A 20,984-nucleotide genomic window follows, 5' to 3' on the forward strand; every position below is an offset into this window, starting at 1 on the left:
TCTCCATCCCTTTTGTATGTGCTATACAACATTTTCTTCCTCTTGATATTTTTTTTTGCATACCTCTGTTAAACCATTTTGGCCACTATTTTTTGGTGCTCACTTTGCTAAGCTTTGGTACAAATTTCTCCTGAGCCTCAAGCAGTATATTCTTAAAATATACCCATCCATTTTCAACTGACTCTGTATCCAATGTGCTGCAGTCTACCTCTTCTAAGTGTCGTCTCATACCTTCAAGGTATGCTTTTCTAAAATTGTAGAGCATTGTTTTAGACTTGGGCCTTGTTTTTTGAAAGAATGCCTCAAAGCTAACCATGTTGTGATCACAATTTGCCATTGGTTCTCTAACTGTTGTCCCTCGGACTCTATCTTGGTCATTTGAAAATACCAAGTCAATGCATGCACTCTCCCTGGTTGGTTCCCTGACAAATTGAGTTAGAAAGCAGTCATTTACCATCTCAACCATTTCTATTTCTGCTTCTGTAGTCTCAACTGTTCCCAGTCTATGTTTGGGAAATTGAAATCCCCCATTATAACAGCCACATTCTTGCTACATGCAGTCCTGATTACACTGTACAATTTGGATGGTCTGTAACACACTCCTACCAGTAATCCTCCACATCTCTTGTCCAAAAGTTTCACCCACAAAGATTCTGTTCTGTTACTGGGATCTAATTTTAGTTCTTCTGCCTCAATGTCATTTTTCACATATAATGCTACCCCACCCCCTCTTCGATTTTGTCTCTCCTAAACTTTGTGTATCCTTCTAACTTGTATTCATCCCCATCGTTTTCTGTAAGCCATGTTTCCGTCACTCCTACAACATCATAGTCACATGCCAGCACTGTGGCTTCTAAGTCAAACATCTTGCTCCTTATACTCCTGGCATTGAGGTACAAACATCTCAGGACTTTCCTACTAGCGGGTTCCCTTTGTTTTCTTTCCTTAGTGGAACATCTCCCATTGTCAGAGCTCCCTGCCCCCCTGGTCCCTAGTTTAAATGATTCTCAATTTCTCTGCACATATGCTCTCCCAATGCATTAGCCCCCCTTCTGTTTAGATGTAAACAGGTTTGTACATGTCCCATCTATCCCAGAAGAAAGACCACTGCTCCATAAACCTAAACCCCTCTTCCCTACACCAAGATTTCAGCCACGTGTTAAACGTTCTAATCTCTGCCTGTCTCCCTGGCCATGCACGTGGTACCGGAAGTATTTCGGAGAAAACTAGCGTGGAGGTTCTGCTCTTTAGTTTTTTTCCTAACTCTTTAAATTTGTCCTACCTTTTCCTATGTCATTGGTTCCAATGTGGACCATGAACAGTGGATTCCCCCCGGATTTGACCAGTAGCCCGTCTACTAGTTTAGGGAGATCTGCAACCTGAGCACCAGGCAGGCAAGACACCATATTGACCATTAGAGACCTGAAATGCGCAAATTAAGTGCAGCAAACTAGACGCGGTTCTGGTGCTGGTCAATCACAGATCTGTGTTGGTGGGTCTCTGATTGAAACTGATGAGGATGCACAACTCTCGATGTGTGCGCTGCTAGAAATACACATCTGCATTGGAAATCAGCTGTTTCCATCGCTGATGTAGGAGTTTCTTAGGTGAACACAAGCTATGAGCCCCCCTTCCCTGGTCGTGTGTAAGCACTTTTATATTTTGGAGGCAAGGTTGAAATATGTCCACATGTCAAACGATCTGCAGTTTAGCTGTTTATTTATAGAAATCAGGAAAACAAACAGAATACCTGTGTTTTTGACGAGTACAAAATGCCGCTCTTGCCCCAGTCCAGACCGGTACTGAGCCGCCCGAAGCGGGAATCTGAGCGCAATCAGCTCACTGACTGAACACGGGCTCTATGACATCCGGTATTAATAGGTCACATCCTATCGGCTAATAACCAGGAAGGGCTGCTACTAGGTTCCACACAATAACAAGCAACAAGTGCAACAAACCTCCGTAACAAAACATACATTACAAAAAAAAATCATGATAATAAGTTAATTAAAATTATTCTTGCGGTCCATTCAAAAGTGTCCGGCGGTGCGGATTTGGCCTGCGGGCTGCCTATTGACTACCCCTGCACTATACACACTTCCCTTGCTTAACCCACTATTCCTACACTGCAACAAGTACTGGGAGAGATAAACACGTAGAGATATTAATCTTTTTGAAAATATTTATTTAAGTATCTTCAATATACTGTACATGAACATTCTCAACATGTTTTACGGCATAATAGGCAGACACTGTATATACAAATAACAAAACCTCCCTTAGTTGTGACTGGCGAGCCGACACTGGCCTCTGTGGCTGCAGCGGCTATTACAGCAGCGCACAGGCACGCACACATCAGTTTGTGTTTTGGGTTAAACTGCACTACTTTTACAAGTGTTGATTGGATTAATGCGTTGCATTTAGATCCATTTCTATTTCTGGGATTATTAATCTAAATGAATGTGCTGACAAATAAAGTAAATTGTTAAAACTCTAACTTGAGATTTTACTGGGGCACAGCAGATTTATACTGGAGCACGTGCCCCAGTAAAAGGGGTCTAGCGACGCCCTGTCTTCATCTTCTGCCCCTGGTCATTTGGGAAAGCAGACATGAAGATGAAAAGGATCAGCAGGCAGGACAAGGATTAGGTGTGAACACATGTACAAAGTGACAGTTTATTCTACTGTGGCCGTGTCACCGGAGGCTCCCAGGAGGTATTAGCAGCACTCAAATTGCACTGACAGCCATTTTGTTAGGATGACATCCATCTTGGTAAGGTGGTAGCCATTTTGTTAGGATGACATCCATCTTGGTAAGGGCACAAGGGCACCTTGACAACAGGGCACCGCTACCTCACCCTGTTGTTGTGGGGGTGTGATGTTTATGAAGTTAAACTGTGTTTTTAAGGTTATATACTCACCTAAAGGATTATTAGGAACACCTGTTCAATTTCTCATTAATGCAATTATCTAACCAACCAATCACATGGCAGTTGCTTCAATGCATTTAGGGGTGTGGTCCTGGTCAAGACAATCTCCTGAACTCCAAACTGAATGTCTGAATGGGAAAGAAAGGTGATTTAAGCAATTTTGAGCGTGGCATGGTTGTTGGTGCCAGACGGGCCGGTCTGAGTATTTCACAATCTGCTCAGTTACTGGGATTTTCACGCACAACCATTTCTAGGGTTTACAAAGAATGGCGTGAAAAGGGAAAAACATCCAGTATGCGGAAGTCCTGTGGGCGAAAATGCCTTGTTGATGCTAGAGGTCAGAGGAGAATGGGCCGACTGATTCAAGCTCATAGAAGAGCAACTTTGACTGAAATAACCACTCGTTACAACCGAGGTATGCAGCAAAGCATTTGTGAAGCCACAACACGTACAACCTTGAGGCGGATGGGCTACAACAGCAGAAGACCCCACCGGGTACCACTCATCTCCACTACAAATAGGAAAAAGAGGCTACAATTTGCACAAGCTCACCAAAATTGGACAGTTGAAGACTGGAAAAATGTTGCCTGGTCTGATGAGTCTCGATTTCTGTTGAGACATTCAGATGGTAGAGTCAGAATTTGGCGTAAACAGAATGAGAACATGGATCCATCATGCCTTGTTACCACTGTGCAGGCTGGTGGTGATGGTGTAATGGTGTGGGGGATGTTTTCTTGGCACACTTTAGGCCCCTGAGTGCCAATTGGGCATCGTTTAAATGCCACGGCCTACCTGAGCATTGTTTCTGACCATGTCCATCCCTTTATGACCACCATGTACCCATCCTCTGATGGCTACTTCCAGCAGGATAATGCACCATGTCACAAAGGTCGAATCATTTCAAATTGGTTTCTTGAACATGACAATGAGTTCACTGTACTAAACTGGCCCCCACAGTCACCAGATCTCAATCCAATAGAGCATCTTTGGGATGTGGTGGAACGGGAGCTTCGTGCCCTGGATGTGCATCCCACAAATCTCCATCAACTGCAAGATGCTATCCTATCAATATGGGCCAACATTTCTAAAGAATGCTTTCAGCACCTTGTTGAATCAATGCCACGTAGAATTAAGGCAGTTCTGAAGGCGAAAGGGGGTCAAACACAGTATTAGTATGGTGTTCCTAATAATCCTTTAGGTGAGTGTATATTTAAAAAAAAATGATAGGTGATATGTTTTATGAATAGACTTAGAATGGTACCATGTAAGCAAAATAAAATAAATTAAAAATACATTTGAGAATAATAACATAAAGTTTTAAATACTTCTATATTTTTTAGGTTATATGTTTTATGATACTGTGTTAGTAAAATAAATTAAAAATAAAAATACAATAAAATAAAGTTTTAAATACATATATTATTATTATTATTATTATTATTATTATTATTAGGTTATATATTTTATGAATAGACTTAGAATGGTAATGTGTTAGCAAAATAAAATAAATTAAAAATACATTTGAGAATAACAAAATAAAGTTTTTAATACTTATATATATATATTGTGACAGCCCGCTGCTGACGCCCGCTGATTATGTGCTCATGTGCGCAGCTGTGTCGTCGCTGCCTCGCTAACTGGCTGCGGATTCACGGCTGCGGGCAAAGAGCACCGGGGCGATTGTGACGTCAGCGGCAGCTGTGCCCTGTCTGCCGCCGAGAATAAGGAGTGAGACGTACAACCCAAACTGCCCGCAGCCACTATTTTGTGTGGACGTTTTGTTTTGCTTTTTTTATTTTAGCCCTTGTGTTTGTCGTGTGTGAACCCAATAAACCCCGGACACCAACGGAACCCGAGACTCTCTCCCTCTTTGTGTCCGTTTCTTGCATATATAAGGTTATATGTTTTATGATACTGTGTTAGTAAAATAAATTAAAAATTAAAATAAAATGACAAAATAAAGTTTTAAATACATATATTTTCTATATTCTATTCATAAAACATATATGTTTTATGAATAGAATAGTAACGTGTCAGCAAAATAAAATACATTAAAAATAAAAAGACAGTAACAAAATAAAGTTTTAAATACGTTTCAAGATAAGCCTGCAAAGGTGTGTGAGAGCAGGAGGTGGGGTTGTGGTTTCACAGAGAGCTTCAGAAAGACTGGATCAGGGCCATGGATCAGTAGTGATTAGTCGCCCTGGATAAGAGTGTCACCTAAATGACAAAAATAATAAAAATAATAATAATAATAATCTCTTGTCTTCGAAAGAAACCAGTTTCCACAAAGCACCGTCCCTGCCGCCTGCTGTTCTCACTCCACCGTCCCATTCAAACCGCTCAGTCGATTCATAACAGAGCGGTGGTGAAGATCTGTGGCTGTTCTTTATTTAAACTGACCAACTGAGCGCAGTGTTGCCAACTTAGCGACTTTTATTCAAAAAAGCGACAAATCTAGCGACTTTTTGGACAAACCTTAGCTACCTTCTGTAGAGTAAAGTCGCCAGTACTGCGGGACTCGGAGGCGCGGCTCAGCGACACTGACGGAGACAGAGCCGGCGAGACGGCGGAGCAGCACAATCAGTTGACCACACGGCAGCTGACATAGACGTGAATGAGCTGCGCATGTGCAAACAGCGTTGTCAAGGACCAATCACGAATCTGTATTGTTTGCTCCCCTTTTGTTTTAAATTTAAAGAGTTTAATTTGACCATTTATTTTAATTATTTTCATGCACTTAATCAGTTGTTCATTCCTGTTTCTGAACTCTGTATATTGTAGTTTATTCAAACACATAACAAACTTTACATTTTACTATATTTATATACACACACAATACAATCACAAATATGAATACAAATACGCACAGCATTAGACATTACACACATTCAAAAAAGTAGCTAACATGTCACTTTCTAAATTATACTACAGTATAATTATTGTACAGAAAATAATGAGAGTTAATCCCTGAGTTCAAGGGGTGGCTGAAGCCATATGTGGGCAATGACACAAGGGGTTACTGTCTTTACTGCAAGACAGACTTCTGTGCCAAGTTGTCTGACATTAAAAAGCATGTGACAACTCAGAAGCACACTGAAATGTCCAAGCCATATAACCGATCTAAGCAATCTACATTGACATTTTCTTCATAAAACACTGACTCTTTCAAACAGGCAGAGGCAACAATGGCAATGGCTATCGCAGAGCATTGTTCCATTCTTTCATGTGACCACATTGGTCAGGCATGTAAGGCTGCTTTTCCAGATTCCAGTGCAGCCCAACATTTTCCGATGCACCGTACCAAGTGTACTGAAATGATCACTGGTGACTGACATTGGTGACAGCCAATACAGCCTCCTTCTTGATGAAATCACCAATGTATGTGTCTCAAAGTACCTTGGGATTGTAATTCAGTATTTTAGTGAGGACAAGGGAAATGTGGTGGCCACTTACCTAGGCCTTGTTGAGCTGAAGGGAGGAGATGCTAAAACAATAGCCAGAGCAGTTTTATCTTTTCTTGGGAATTGTGGCCTCAAGAGGCATAGGCACAGATAATGCATCTATAATGACAGGAGTGTACAATGGTGTGCACAAAATTCTGAGGGAGGAGGGTGATTTAAAACATCTGGTCCTCATCCACTAGGGCCAGTGTTAGTGGCAGTCAATAGCCAGACGGAACCTGAAGTACTGAAGTCCAATGATTAGCCCCATCGCTGGCAAAGATAGGGTTGGCATAATGGCATTACAAGACGTGTCTATATGGGAATACCTACAAGAGAATTTTAAAAACTTCAGGAAGAGTCAGGAAGGGATCCTAATTGGGTTCCCAAACAGATAATGGTGGAATAAGGAAAAGCAAGATAAAACCAATAAACCTTCTGTAATTCTTTGTCAGTACAGTGTGAAATTTGAGAAGAAACTAATCTCAATGGATGAGGAAAATACAGAAATAATAAAATAATTAAGAGAGAAAGTTACTGAGATGCAAAAATAGATAATGAGAAAAGAATAAGAAATGAGAAAGAGACAAACAAAGAACGAACTAATAATGTAGGGAAACGATGTGCAAGTGCCTTGGAGGCACATATAGAAGGTGATGAACCCGACTCACCCGACCCGATGATTTAGACCAAAAAGCTTGGGAATATGAATGTGAAAAACATGGGGGATGTGGATTTGGGGCCTCCGCCCCACTCAGACAAAACCATTGATAATCAGATAATTACCCAGATTTGAGTTCACTCAAGTCAGAGAAATTAAAGTTGGCACCTATAGAGATACGTACTAGAGAACATCGCGATGCCAACGGACAATTAAATGCATTAACAACATCGGTGCATCGTCCCTTTATGCCTGGAGAGAAACACAATCTTAAGCGACCTTCTAAAACTTAAACCCAATGATGGGAATCTAGACTTCTGTGAAAAAATAAATGAGATGCGAGATGTACACCAAAAAGGATACAGAAAGATGTGCAACAAATTGTGCTAGTATCTCACTAACACCGTCAACACCTCATGTATGACCAGACACACCACTTGGACATGTGTGTCAGGCATTTCCTGATGTTTGGGCAACACATAAACAAGATTGTGGTCTGACACAAATTGAACCTATAGTTATCCCGGGTCAAATATACAGAGCCCATAAACAGTATCCTAGCTTTTACGGCAGTTCAGACAATTATCAAACATTGCAAAATGAAGCAATAATATGCAAAATACATTCAACCACTAATTCTCCAATTTGGCCAGTGGCCAAACCAGACGGTTCATGACACCTTAGAATTGATTACACACAATTGAATAAAGTTACAGTGGGCTCACTGCTGTAAGCACGTCTCCACCCGGCAACGTTTATGGACATGGGGACACTGCAACACCATCCAGACGCAACCTTGCTGTTGCCGGAGCTCGATCCCAAGCTGAGAGCGAGATGTCCTATAGCCGCAGCCGTGGGCTGTAGTGCGGCCACAAGCCAGCGGAGGAGCCCCTCACGCGGGCGAGATCTCTTATGACACACCGAGGCTCAGGCCAGGTAGCCGAGCCTTGGATTTTCATGCTGCTCCTAGCACTCCTGCTGTGGAAGAAAAAGCCCTGTGGACAAAAAAATAAACAACACAGCAAGCAGTCGGAATATATAAGACACTATATTAACACAACTATTATTTTTAAAAGTGCTCTATTTGTAACGAAACTGAAAACGAAAGCGGAGCCCAGTGCACAGACAAGACACGGAGAGCTCACATTCTCAGATCCACTGAAATGGCAAAAGATGGCCTGTGCAGATGTAATGTTTTATAGAACAGGATGTGGGAAGTGACCTTTTGAGTGACGAGCGCACAGAAACCCCACCCCCTTGGGCAGTGCTTCCGACTTGAAAGATAACAAATAAAACTCTACCCCTTAACTGGATACACATCTCCACTGATCACTGATTAATGTACCTAGTTATGATTTTACTTTCATGTCCATTTAAAAATTATTAACATATCATGATATTAATCATCTATTTGCAGCTACACTGAACATACAATACCTTCTTCATATCTTCAAACACACAGACACATAAACACATAGACTGTGAGAGTCGTGTGTGATAAACAGGTGCGGAGCTATACATGATTGATACAGCAACAATACTGTTAACAATTACCTCTGACCACAACATACCTGTGTGTGTGTTTGTTTTTTGATATATGGTGTATATTTTTCTAAATATTTTCATGCCTTTATTTTATAATTAACATTTTCAATTACAATAAATAATGATTTAGCAAAATTGCAAAAGTCAACTTCATTGCATTACAGTGTCCTTACCACCCCTAATGTAGCCTCCAAATGTATTCATACCCTTAAAGTGTGTAACTAAGATTTGTCAAGCAAATTTAGGAAAACTCTCAATAATTGTTTTTACAAATAAATAATGAATTAAAGAACTGTACAACTATCATTAGTGTATCAATTAAAGCTTATCTATCAAAACAGTTACATATTTCTAAATTCTGATCTGGGAAATCAGTAGTTTGTGAACCTGCTTTGGCTTTGATAACATGGAGGCACTTCTTGTAGCCTTTTGATCGGTTCATCCATTTTCCAGGAGGCTCTTGCATCAGTCCTCCATACAGAACCTGTTTGAATCAGTTTGTGCAGCTTGTGTGTGTGGACGGCTTTCTTCAGTTCATGCAACGTTTCCTATTGGACTGGGGTCTGGAGATGGTAAGGAACGTTGATTTTGTGCTCCCTTAACCATTTGGTCAATGACTTGCACATGTGTTTCAGGTTAATACAATTAGCTACCAAGCCAGGGCTTTTTTACAGAGGGCACCAGGTTTTTGGGCCAAAATATGTTTTGAAAATATAGAAGTAATTTAATATTGGGTTCACCGACCGACAATGAAAATGGGCCAACCCATCAAAACTACTTTCTATGTAATTTTTAATGTTGACCTCTCACTAAGGCTAAGTACAGACTTAACTTACAGGAAAGTAATTACTCAATATGTTGGTTACATCTGAAAGGAAAATTATAATGCACTTAATTTAAGTAATGAATAAATACATGTTAGTTAAGTGTGGAGTGTCCACAATGTACTGACAAAGGCTGAGTTTTATGGAGTGTCCTGAGTGATGTGGTTAGACTCAGACTTCCCTTCATAGATCAGTTTTTTCCCCTGTTCCTGTATGTGCTCTTTTAAAAACAGAAAGTGGCTTATTGTAGTCTGATGGTCCATGGCATAGAAGAATAGATAACAAGTTATCCAACAGTAACAAAACACACACACACACACATATATATATATATATATATATATATATATATATATATATATATATATATATATATATATATATATACATTTTACTTGTCATAATAGCAGTGAAAAGTTTTGTGAATATACTGTATATCCTTTCTTTTGCTGTGACCTATAATGGAGGTAGGCAACCCTGAACTTGGAGTCCCATAATCCTCCAGGTTTTGTAGGTTACTGTCAATCCTAAATGAATATGGTCATTCTGATCAATAAAGTCAAGCACTGAATCAATAATTACATTAAGAGGCTAAAACAGAAATTAATGTGGCACTGAAGTCTGAAGAAGTACTGTCATGTGTTTAGCTGCAGGTTACAAAGTTTATAAAATGTGTTCCAAAAGCCTGAGTGAAAAAGCACACTAACACTTTATTTAACTGCTAAACATATATCTTAATTAATAATTGTAGATGTTTTCTTAACAGAATGTCATTGTCACTTTAAAAGTGAAAGAGAGTAACATGTAATTACCTCACAAGATGGCACTGTTGTTCCACACTAAAATCCTGCTTCTGCCTCTTCTACAGCTATAGTTTCTGAATAACTTAGACTTAGGGAAAATCAACTCCAACATAAAAGAGAAAATGTGTCCAGAAGAGATGGCTGAAGTCTGCTTTGTAAATGGATTCCCAACATTTGTCACAGAGTAAAGCATCTTCACAGACGTCCATATGATTTGGTTAATAAGTAACAGGATTTGAGATTCCCAGAAGGGATGCATTATCTTGAAGCCTATTTGAATACATTAATATTACTTTTAAGAATTACAAAAAAGTACTTTGGTTGCACTTAAACAAGTTAATTATCTGTCTAAAAGAGCATAACATATCTCCATGTTGACTTTGCTGATGAATCATCAGACTTTCTATGCATTTTTCAGTAGGAGACATACTAGTTCCCTTGTTAAATATTTTATTTAAAGAAATACTGAAAATAATTTCTCACACACAAGTTATACAGGATTAAAAACTTCAATTAATATGAATACTAACCACATTATTAGCATATATTATGGGTATATTGATATTTAAACACTTGGAATGATAGTCAATAGAAAGGTATGTAGCAGAACTGAACAAATACATTAAATATTGATCAGCTGGTTCCAGGAGGTAATAAATATCAGACACTGCAATTCTAAAGCAAAAAGTACAGGAGACATGAGGGAATTTCCGGAGGTGATTTCAGGAAGATTTTCATAGGAAGGTTACAGTGAAAAATACATTTTTACTGACATGCATAAAAAGGGTAAGTTTACCAATTAATATGTTCACAAGCTCTCAGCCCTGTGGCATGAAGTTCTGTCAATTTACGAGACGAAAATAAATGATTTTACTCAGATGGCATTACTTTATGCTTCATGCACCACCCCAGCTGTAAAAACGTTGCGGTATAAAAGGATATGAGCTTGTATAGGTACACGTGGTGCTGAGCAGCGATATTCTACAGATGACTTTATGGCCTGATGTCTTATTCTATGTGGTCAGGACTCAATGATGGATACTTTAGTACTGAAGCTATAAAGAGGTTTCTTCAAAAGAAGAATAAAGAAATAACTGAATTACCAGTCCAATCCACTAATCTGAACCCAGTTAAACATGTGTGGTAGGAGAGTCAGGCTTATGGTAAAGCCACCAGCATAGCGTAAGGATGAAACTGAAGCTGTATTCAGAAGTATTCTTCTGTTATTATACAAGTAATATATTGTGACAACAACAATTGAATTTGAACAATCAAATGTAATTATTTTTTCACAACCTATTATCTAAACAGTAATTTTTAAGACATGAAGTTATCAGTTACTAAAAAATGATGAAATCTAAAATTGTACTACTACTTTTTTATTGTTAATAGTGGAAAACATAATCTGTTGGCTGTTAATATATATGGATTGACAAAGGCTGATGATAATGCTGACAAATAAATAAATAAATACATACATACATACATACATACATACATACATACATACATACACAAATAAACAATAAACTACATATTCATGTGACCCACTGTGCTTAGACCTCTATATGTGTTTTAACTGTACTTCTAGTTGATAGCTAAATACATCAGTGTAGGTCATTATATTGAAATGAGAACCTGCTCAACATAATCCAGCCTTCAAAGCAAAGACGGACCCTCTGTGAACACACTGGTCTCCACTAATGGCTCCTTCCTGAGTCTTGTTAATGGCAAGGCTGATGTGCTGAACAGTGAACCCCCTCACCATGTGCCAAAGGGTGAAGTGTTATCAGAGCAAAAACAATTAAATCCTCATTAATTACTGCTTTTGGGAATGTACTCGTTCCAGTATTTAGACCATTGTATTCACCCTCAGAGGCAACATTAAGGCTAATCTGGGAATCAGAACCCCTCACATTGCTGTTTTATAAGTATCATACATACATTTCCCCCAGTGCCAAAAGAACAGGCCATGAAAAAGCAGATTGTCGCTGATATCTCGCAGGTTTTCCTCTTCATTAAATACAGACAAGATGAAGTCTAACTCATTGTGAGCTAGAGCCAGAGTTGTTACCTACATGAGCCAGTGAGCCAATACCAATAGTGTGGCCTAACTATAGTCACCCACATTGGCAGATTCATTGGTGAATATTTTACCTCATCTGTAGTGAAATTAAGACACATTAAACCCCAATTGTGACTCACTGGCTGAGTTTTCCACATTCAGATTTATTAGCAAGTTCTTTATAACATCTGTTGCCTGTATGGCTTCTGTTAACTAGCCTTTGGTTTCATTGTATGCAGTCTCATTTGAATTATTCAACACTTTCCATTTATTGTGTTATTTCTTTCAACTATTATGCTGGGTTGGACAACACAACTGTACAAGCAGCTTGGGAAATAATTTTTGTGGACCCTTTGAAGCAGCATAACATTACAAAAGATGACTGTTTCACAGTTTTGAAAGCTTCTCCACACAGTGATGTACACCCCATACTGTGTGACTTCCAACATCACATATTACACAAGAATATGGTTTTCTTCTTGTTTTTAACAGCGCTTTGCAATTTGTTCTTTGGGTTTCTATTTGTTTACTTTTATCACCAGGTTTAAAAAGTTGAAAGAGCAAAACACTTTCCCTCACATCTTGCATCTAAAAAGACACCATCCCAATATACTACAGATGCACTATGTTATAAAACATTGCTTGTTTTAGGTCCAGTTTAGTTCTCTCATTTCATCTTCAGACAGAATGTTAAGTACTTTACACCACAAACCCCAGTAGTAGAACAAAGCAGCTCCTACAAGCTGGGGGGCTCAGATGTAAACAATTGAGTTGACTTTGTATTTCTTTTCAGATCTCCTATAAAGAGTAAAGGCCAAAACGAGAGTTCAGTGTTCATTGGGATAAGCCATTTACAGGCTTCTATAAACAGTTAACAGACAAGCATTACCTTAATGAGTTCCAGAGGAGAAAAAAACTGATTTATAAAATAGATTCAAACACTACAATCTCCAGATACACAGATCCCCCTTTTGTTTCTCATATCAAAAACTATCCATCATCAGAATAGACAAAATAGGTTTCATTACTGTGGTTGGTCCCATGCTTGTGTCTGAACTGTAGTGCCAAGTGAACTGAACTAATAAATGACTAGATTTATACTGAAATTTGCTTGCACTTATTTTGTGCCAGAAGGAGCTCATGCAGTAGAGTTGAACAAGTTCTCTGTTTGAGTTTTATTCAGATTGTCACAGCATGCCTGTGGAGGTTGGGCCTGTGTTTTAGTTGTGGACTGATTCCATATGCTCGGATATATACACATGGTAGTATATTTAGAAACAAATATTTTTTTGCAGGGTCTTTGAAAATAATCTCTTCCACTTGCCACAAGACCAACTGTTAGTATGTTAGCTAAGGCTTTGCTAAGCAATCTGATCTGAAGAAAATTTAATGCAGCCCCAGCACTGGGATATTTTGAAGACACTTTTTGTTACAGTCTGATGATTTATAGCCCTATGTAATATCAAAGTTAGAACCATCATTGTTCATTCAGAAATGTATATTTCTATGATGCAGCACTAAACTGGAATAGTACTTCATTTTTTTAAGCACAGTCTTAGTAGATTTAATACCAAAATCCCTTCTATATTTCTTGCTGTCTTTATCAGTCTCATCCTTATGGTTTAACAGAAACATATATCTGCAACTAATTTTTCCTAGATTGTGGAAATGTTTTGGACATAATATTATTCCTCAAGAGGTTTGTCCTGGTGCAATTCATTTTCAATATATATATATATTTCCTTCCCCAAATTTCTCAAAATATGTCCATCAATTCACCCAAATGCCTCTAAACCCAGTGCTTAACAAGAATGCAACACATGGAACAAAAGTTGGGATCATTTTCACAGCACATTTAATGGAAATTCCATTTGTTCACATCATATTCCCATTCTGCACGTTCATGCAGTTTGGCACTCAGGGCTTCTGCTTGCAAACCACATGCATAGATGTCATTCAGGATGATTAGGCCGGCAGAAAGCAGAAGTGATGTGCTCATTCCCAGGGTCTCGTGGTGTTTACCCAGGTGTGCTGTGGTAAGAACATGCAATGGAGGCCATCCACAGGCTTGTTCCAGCCCCTCTGGGACAGAGACCAGTGACTTACTGGAAGTGCAGAGACAGGAGGCTGCAGGTGGCACTCCCACACGGACTGACAACTCACTTTGAGCTCCACAGGAAGATACAGCGCGCCCCGTGCACAGTCAGCATGGGGACAGCAGGAACATCTTGAGCTTTCACAATATGCCTGCAGGGTTTCCTGCTACACCAAGGCCTTGAACTCCTATGTCTATGTGCTTTTGGTTATTGGTGCTTGAATGTTTTCTATTGCCTCCTTGTTTCTGGGATTTGTTTTTTATTTGCATTTATTTATGTTCCATTTTCCATTATTCATTTTTGCATGTCAGCTACAAATGAATAACCCCTAAATGGTGCACTGTCCTTGCCAAAAGTAAAGTTGACTTCTATTATGGATAGAAACTGTAGATAAGATGTTGTTTTGAATTAAACGGCAAGAGCAGGTCAGGAAAGTAATGGTCTGGGAGGAGCTGAAGGAGGGATTTCTTCTCAGCATCTTTATTTGAGAAGGGGGGAGGTGTTTCTAAACTCTTGAGAAATGTGAATAGACTGAAAACAGATTTAGACCTATTCAAATGCAGTCCCAGGTTCAGTTGGATAAATAAAGAGAATTATCACTCCATACTTCTTTGGTTGTGTTTTTAGTGTTCACTGAGCACTGGAATCACTGAAAACCAACAACATATGCAGAATACAATATAAAGCATCTGCAATATGATCGAGTCATTACATTAACAGCCTAACCAGATTAATACCAATTTGGATTTTGGCTCTGGTTTTGGCAGCAATGCCTCCTTCTATAAAACCCTTTGAATGAAATATACACTTCTCCAGTATTGTCTAATGTTGATGATGAACTTTAAATGAACTGCTTTTGATGTATGGCCCTACTGTCACAGAATAGGCATTCAGTGACACACTTATCAATAAAGCAATGTTTATACTAGTGGTGGTTTCTCATGGTGAGCGCCATCTTACAGTGCGTTTGAAAGGTGGTGTTACAAGAGAGCCGTTTAATGCTCAGAAGAACAACTGAGATGGCGACACCATGGCTACAACGGAACTGCAATGCAATGCAACATCCTGATAGCGTTGTCTGCAGCTCTGCTATCACACAGAGGACATGAAAGATTCCACTCCTATTCTTATGGCGCCCAGATGTTGGGGAGACTGAACTGAAAGGATATGAGGAGGAATGGAAACAGATAGCAGGGGAAAGACATGTCCTGGACTTTTTTCCATCCGGGGGAGGGGAACTGTATTCTTACAGTGATAAAAGCATACCTGTAATAACCTACCCCATAAAGCACAAGACCTCTGGAGAGGAAAAATGCTAACCACATTAAACATATCAGTTTCTCAAAGTATATTTTTTATGGAAACGGAGCCATTAAGGAAAACCCAGGTCATCAGTTAGATGGTTGGGGACTTCCTATGATCTATAGCCACAGCCACAGGTATCTTTCTTTCATTCACAAGATTCATTACAGTATGATTGAATTAATATTAAATTAATAAATTAATAATAAATTAATATTAAATATTAGGCTACTAATATCAAACAGTGCGGTTAATGGCTCTTAAACCCCCTACTGGTCTGCCTGAGATCTCTATGCATTTTATATAAAAATATCATAAAATGTTCCCTGGTCATGGGACTTGATCTTGGAGGGCTAATGGCTATTTAAAGACATTTCCCCTCTTTAAAGATCTTAGGAATTTATTAACAAGTTTTCAATTCAGACATCTTGATGAATTTAACAGGAAATAAATACCTCCTGTTTACAAGTACCACAGTTGCCAGGGCCTCCTATGTAACAGATAGTGCTTTCATGAGGGATGGGCTCTCGCTGAGGGATGGATACATGTACAGAAGATCATCTCTCTCTCCCAGATGAGACATTACATTTCTGAAAATGTCATCCAGGTTACTTTAATGTGCATCCATCTGTGCTTGACAGATATTCTATCCAAGCCCTATTAATGAGCTTTTATTAGATACATGTGAGCAGGTAATAACAGGCCCAAAAAAGTGTGTGAGATTTTAGCAATGTATAGAAATGATATTTTTGCACAGGTAGGCTGCCATGGTGGTTAACAAAGGCAAAAGGGTTATGATGTTAAACACATGGCTTCTTAGTTCAGACAAATTAGTTATATTCATGTTACTTTACATTTGTTGGCGGTTTTGATAAATACAAACATTACACAAATAGGTAAAGAGATAGACATATAGATAGAAAAATAGACATATATAGATAGAATCTTTGAAAGATTCTCTTGATTGGTCTAAAATGACCTAGGCCTATTTATGTATTTATAAGTGAAAGTATAGAAAAAGCTAGAGATGATTGAAGAAAAATTGGGCTCAGATTGACAAATATCTCACGCTTTAAAGTAATCCAGATCAGTCCAAACTTAAAGGATATCTTCTTGGCATTTAAAGATCCTGTCTCAACATTTTATTTACTTCATGGTTCAATTTTAATAATTCCCCATGTCATTTTGGAGTTTAACGGATGTGGAAAGATTTATATACTTTGCTTCCAAATGGGACGTCTAAGAAAACTCTCTTGTCCCACAGCTAGAGATTCACAGTTCTGCACATACACACAGTCAGCACTGGGTGTGCCCACAATAAATTTATTTTGACATAGCCAAATACCATTTCTCTGAAGGAGGATAAATTAGTAAGTAAATAAATATATTTAAAATAATGTGTAACGCTGTATGTTTAACGGAAGGCAATGGCAATGTTTAAATGTTACAAGATGTTTATATGCTTTACTTGATAAAGTGTCCACAAAAAAGTCCTACATAATCAATTGTTTCTTTTCATATCTTCGTTTTCAATATTTTCAGGATTCCAAGTTTTCAAATTGCAAAATATGTTCAGCAGATTTCTTTTTAGTGTACATGTGCTATAAGCCACACTGCTTGGGTTTGTTTCCTGAAAAAGCACAGTGGCCAATACATAGCTTTGTTATACCCCATTGATAAACAAGCATACAATTAAAAAGGTTTATAAGGCCTTATTCAGGCCTGACCAGACCAGACCATTAGAAATCGTAGATGAGGTGTTTCCCTTGATTCTGCTTGATCATTGACATCTGTAGGTGAAATCCTACAGAGAGAATATTTTAAATAATCTGTGAATGTTAAAGCCCCACTTTTTAAAACAAAACTTTTAGTAGAAATGTGCTCTTTATTTTAACATGAATATAATTTTTCTCTATCTTGAATTAGATCTGAAGAAGTCTGAGACTTTTATAAAAGCTGGAGTATTTCTAGATTTATTACAATATAGTGTCAAAAAAGTATTTATTTTGATATATACAGTAAATGCTGATAATGTTAATTGTTTTTGTGTGGTATTGAGATTGAGCATACTATAAAACATTTATACATCCCCTTAATAAGATGCAGAAGAATGAGAGATCTTGACTTGCACAGTGAAATATGTTCATCTTATATCATTGTTGGTTACTAGTCACACTGAGGATTCAAAGGCTTTGACACATGTTCATCCCATCTGTCTTCATTTAATATTGCATTTCAATAAATAGTTGGAATACATTAGATCTGGGGAAAATATAGGCATCCAGAATGCTGGGGGTTAGCAAAAGACAATGGCATTGTGGGACCACCCATACAAACACTGTGACAAAAGTGCTTAACGCACAGCTCAAGGCGCCAAAAGGCTTGGAAATAATTTTCTAGTTATGTTATCAAGCATAAATTGAAGAGCTGCTAATGTGAAGTGTTTTTTCCCATAATTGTGGGAACAGCAGAGTAAATTGTGTAAATGGTAAAATACATTATCATTAATTTACATTTCAACTATCTAGAAATGAGGCAGATTCAATGGCAAAACGGTTGGCTTTTTCTTTGTTTTTATCCAGCAGAAAATAACATCAGAAAGACTGAAAAGGCACAGTCAGAATGCATTCTGGGAGATATTGATCTGAACTGGCTGCACTGCATTAAAACAACAACACATTTATTCTTAACCACTGTCTATAGAACGCCTCGCTCCTCCAGGACATTGACCCACTTGGCCTTTGTTTGCTTAGCTATAAATCGGTTTTCTAATTAATCAAGATGTACTGCATTTCTTCCTTGTGTCTCCAAGGGCAAGCATTAGTCACACAGTGCATGTCAAATGTCTTGTGACAGTCTAATTTGTCCAACATACTTCCTCATTAGAGTGATTGGCAGATGCAGTCAGAGAAAGACAGGGGCATCTGATTGGGGTCCTTCAGCCTGCAGAAGGGTGACAGCTCCCAGAGGTGCTGGCCGGTCTGTGACCCTGAGGAAGAGAAGCCAATCTGCTTCACCTACGGCCCAAACTGTAACTTTTTACTCAGGGACTCCTGCGTCCAATTACAATGTCTGTAACCACTGGTGTTGCACAGCAGTTTTAAGTACAATATTGAATCGAAGTTGAGTGTTTTTAAAATATATATATAAGTTTATGTATAACTTTTGATGACACATCCCCAAGAAACCACCAAACTGCACTCTTGAAATGCTCAGAACCCACACATTTTCTCAACATTGCAGTTTTAAGGTCTATTCGTTCTTGTACTTCATATGTAGGCCTACCTTCAAAAGGATGAAAATTTCAACATTCAGGCATAAAACCTTTACACCCTTCCTATATTTAACTGTAAAGTAATGGAAAAAGCTTTTAAAGCCAGCCCTCTATTAGTTTTGTTTAATAGTTTTTGTTTTTAGGATCCCCGAGAAGTGCCAGTTAAAGAGCCACTGTGAGTTATTACTGCAGTGTCTGACCTGTGTCTTTGTGCAGGGTTAGGTCAATGGCTTCCTGACATGGCCTCACAGTATGGGTCTGCAATTGTCATTAAAGACCCCCGGTCTGTGGAAAAACATTTCCTGTTCATCTCCCCTAACTGAGAGTTCCTCAAAAGGCATCAGGGTAAAAGTTTCCTCGTGCAGAAGACAAGGCCTGCGACTCTATTGCCAAAATAGCAATAACACGATTAACAGAGAGCATGACCTCTCCGATGAAAGCCTGAGTTAGCATGACTTACTACACCTGTCAGTTCCAAACTTGTCAAGGAGCAATTCGGTCCTTGGGTAGTTACTAAGATTACAAAAACTTCCTTTCCATTGAGACACTGTTTGCTTCCCTTTAAGCCATGATGAGCACTATTGTGTTGGTTCCCAGCCTTTATCTTGTCTTTCTGGGGAAACATTAGTGTTATGTTTAGGCTTTTGGTCATATAAGCTTCAGCCACTGGTAATTCCCACCTTGGACGAGGTTAGAATCTGAAAAATATTATTAAACTCATCACAAACCCTTTAGTAATTTCTTCAGAACACAGTTAGCTTTTGTGGAAACTGCAGTGTAGCAGAGAAACGTTAAATGTAAAAACATAGATGCTAATATGAAATAATGATTACAAGCACTTTAAACAATGCAATATGTGTGAAAAGGTTGCAGTTTAATTATGAAATACAATTTCTATACAAGAAGTAGAGCTGGCACTCAGACAGCAGCAGCCTGCTTATTAAAAGTTAGGCCTTTCACATTAACAATTCTACTGCCTTGAACTGTAAAATTTCATAGCACTAGGGACACAATTGGCAGCCAATTTGAGGGATTGTGTAGCTGATTTGATTTTGACATCGTGTTAATAAATGGTGTTGATGAGCAAAAAAGCTGCCATTGCAAATAATATGCTTGGAACCAGAGTTGTTTGAAACAGTTGTTCCATCATGGAAAAAAAGAGAAAATATTTAGTTTCTGACAATTTATATATTTATTTTTTATCCTCGTTATAATAACAATGGTTCAATAAAACACTTACAAAGATGTTTCCAAGAAAAAGCCTTGGCCCAATGCCTCTTTCTCTTTCACACAAGGGTTTTCTGCATAATATAATTTCTAAATGAGAATCTAAAAATACTCCCGACATTCATAGACAAATTTACAAAGAACACGAGTGTTCTTGAACCCAGAATTGACAGGCATAGTCATATTTACATTTTTTAAATGTCACATGTCATTTATTCAAAGCTATAATCAATGGTTGAGTTTCAATTCCGACAGCAAAACTAAAGCAGTCAAACAAACCTCTCCACTGAAGCGGTCCTTGGAAGTATAATAAAGGTATTAGTGGTATTACGCCCATTGCACACCTGATGTGTAGGTTAAATTTAAGCACCATGGGTTGGCATTTTATAATAACATTTTCACGTGTACCATCTTTTAAACTACATCAGTGCAAACACATTACACTGATTAGTGTCAAATCTGAATCTGATTGAAATGTATAGCTCGGCCCTGTAGAAGCCTATTCTCATAATATAGTCAGCATCATGTGCAGACTTCATCAGTGCCACCTCACCTCATGGGTAGCTTTTTGGAGATCCCCTGTGAGTGTAGATAAGCACATGGTGTCATTTACTGCGGATGACACTCAATAGGCTTTCAGGACCTCGCTAGCCCTATTCCCATCACACAAACTTCCTGCAAACCAGAGATCTATGAGACGCTGCTGGGGAGGACTGGGGCTTTGCTATCCAGTGCTGCTAATGTGAAACCAGAGTCTTAATTTGGCTCTTTCTTGTGTCAATTAGTGAACAGTAGCCAGGGAGGACCGCCTCAC

This window comes from Amia ocellicauda, chromosome 13 (assembly GCF_036373705.1).
Source record: "Amia ocellicauda isolate fAmiCal2 chromosome 13, fAmiCal2.hap1, whole genome shotgun sequence".
NCBI lineage: Eukaryota > Metazoa > Chordata > Actinopteri > Amiiformes > Amiidae > Amia > Amia ocellicauda.